The 2,841-nt window shown below is 43.2% G+C and overlaps 1 protein-coding gene across 1 annotated transcript in view; it reads right to left on the bottom strand.

Annotated features, from left to right (window-relative positions):
* csnk1g2b (casein kinase 1, gamma 2b) overlaps positions 1–2,841 on the bottom strand; it is a gene marked incomplete at its 5' end in the record, with an annotated part of 29,515 nt that overhangs the window by 12,140 nt on the left and 14,534 nt on the right.

Below are 2,841 nucleotides of genomic sequence, written 5' to 3'. Positions count from 1 at the left end.
GATAGAGAAAAAAACTGTATAAAAACAGTAAGAGTATGAAAAAGGAATGTAATATAATATAAACACTGTACAAGAGAAAAAACAGTAAACAACCATAATAGTGTGCTACTTTAATAAATCATGGCAAAATATTTAATTAAAGGACCAGTGTGTACAAATGAAACTCCCTGACTCAATGAAGCACAAAGGAGAAACTACGGTGGCTGCACAACTTGCGAAAAAACAATGTACATTTTTGGTTTGTCAGTTCTGGGACTCTTTTCAAGACTACCTGCTAAATTATATTATATTCCATTTCTGGTGATACTTCCTACTAAATGTTACACACTGGACCTTTAAACAAGTAAATGCCGTTACAAAATACTTTTATGAACTGCTTCAGTCCCTGTTATCTGTTGCTATGGTGCAGCTTCTGATGACACCAGTTTTATCCCAGAGTTATTAAAATAATCTTATCAAATCTGACCTGACAACAGCAGTAAACACATAAACATTAAATCAAATAATCCACATGGATAAGAGTTCATGATTTGCATGAAATAACGCGATCAACATGGACCCTATGTCACTGACACGGAGCTCATGAATATTCACAGGCATGCAGATTCCCATCACTTTATTACCACACAAGAGGAAAACTCCTTATGTGCGACACGAATCACAATCATACAATCATCTCTGAAGCCATTCCCCTGGCCGCAGTCGTAAAGTGGCTAAAGAAGAAGCTACAAACTCTAATATTTGAACAGTACAAGACTTTACCATCACCAGCAAATTGTGATAACTACAGGACAATTAGCCGTACTGCTTTTACTACCAAGAGCCACTGCAATCCCAGCTCTATTGTCCGTTGCTGGGAGGGAGGATTCCCAACAGCTGGGATCTGTTGAGGACAAGAGAGAATTAACAGGGTACAGATAAGCTCCTCCTGTGCGTTAAGCGCTGAGCAGTTCACACTGACATATTTGAGACTCTAGGGTTGTGGAGGACTGTCAGGGTCACATGTGCCCATTTAGCCAAGTTGACAACATAAGTAGATTTAATCTACCGCCTTGACTCCTCCCATGCTACACAGTCAAGTGAGCCTTCCCGTCATATCATCATGGAGGAGCCGGTCATCAGTTGGAGACAGGACCTCTCGGCTCAACTGTGTGGTAAAACTGTTGCTCCATTTATAGATGATAGTTCAACTACTGCAAGTGGACCAGAGAGGGATGTCAGTTTCAGTTCATTTTGCTTTCGATAACCCGACACCCATTACCGAACTATGTTAGCCGTTTGAATCCCTCGCCCTCTACGACAGTGATTGCACATCACGCTGTCTCCCAGCTAACAGTGACGTGATCTTTGGCTGCGAGACGTCCCAGGGGCTTGTTCTTGATGTGGTACAGTATAGTGCTAGTACTTATTAAACTGTAGAGCAGCAGTGTGAAATTGTCCCACACTGAACTTCATCTTTTCCTGCAGACTTCTAGCTGGGGAAGACATCAGTGGATTGTGTATGCAACTTAACATACAGATCGACATGTGTACCAAAGATATTCTTGGTGGTTAACTGATCTTCAGTCACATCTCCAGGTTCAGCCGCACCTTAACGCAGGATACATATATTACAATTGAGCATTAAGCTGAATCTATTGTCAATCGATTATTATCCAGGCAACTTAACAGTCCGACTCCTGTTCAAAGCGTCATGTGAGTAGTGAAAGGAGAGCGGGAGGGAATTTAACATTATTAATTATGTCCTTAATTTCCACCTACTCGTTGCCTGCCAGTCACACTTTGGCAACATTACGTGACTCACACCACCTGTTGAAAGCAGCGAGATCTCAGCAGCTGCTTCAGACTAAATAAAAGGGGCTCATCACAGACCAAGGTAACACAATACATCTGTTTTTGCAGCATATAGTATCACATCAGCTTGTTCTACCTGTGCATATCACCTGTCTCTAGTTGTGTGTAAAGATTAAGAACATTTCTACATGTTGCCCAACCCCAGGCCTCAATAAGAGTAAGGTTGAAGGTCAGCAGGTCTCAGTGGAAGAGGGGATGGCCATGATGTGTTTAACGCACCAGAGGAAACAACCAAAGGCACAGAAAGACAAGCCTGGGCTAGAGGAGTCCTCTGCTATAATCAGGGGAACTGGCACTGGAGACGACAATGACAGTTAGTATTGAGTTTGTGTGTGCAGTCATGCATTGTGTAAGACCGGCTCACAAATCAGGACGACAGATTCAAACGAGAACAGCCATAAATATAAAAACAGGCCACACCCTGTTAGCGTTGCATGTCAGAGAGTTTCCCTGCAATCTGCAGGCAGCACACAGTCAATCAGGGAGGCAAAGGATACTGTGGCTGGGGAAGCTATCCAAGTAGACACATCATAAAGGCTGACTGCTTGTAGAGGGCCGTCTATAAATAGTCAAGGACTGCCCTAATGCCCCACCTCCTTATCAACAGTGGAGGGCTTTTGCTCTGGCACAAGGATCCAGGAAGCTGGCACGTGTCACTAAATTAGACCACCACACACACACACAGCGGAGGATCACTGCAACAAGAGGACCAGGCCACTTGTAATAGTCTTAGAATGACAAACACACATGCATACCCACAAAATATATATATATAAGTTTTCAAATCTATATTGATCATCAAAACTGTCACACTGATGATCCAAAAACACCTCTCATTGTAGAGCCACGAGCCAAGCTACAGCACCAGTGCCCACACATAAACGCCCTTGAAAAGCTCCATAAACCTGCTTCTAGTGGCTGTCAATCCGCCAGCAGACACTGTCCATGCTACAGAGAGCAGGGCTCAGTAAGGCTGCTCAATTAATC

The sequence above is a fragment of the Morone saxatilis genome, unplaced genomic scaffold, assembly GCF_004916995.1.
Source record: "Morone saxatilis isolate NCDOM2014 unplaced genomic scaffold, NCSU_SB_2.0 Contig12, whole genome shotgun sequence".
Classification (NCBI taxonomy): domain Eukaryota; kingdom Metazoa; phylum Chordata; class Actinopteri; family Moronidae; genus Morone; species Morone saxatilis.
Note: the sequence above shows the minus strand (reverse complement) of the source record. Positions and strands in the feature narration are given on the sequence as shown.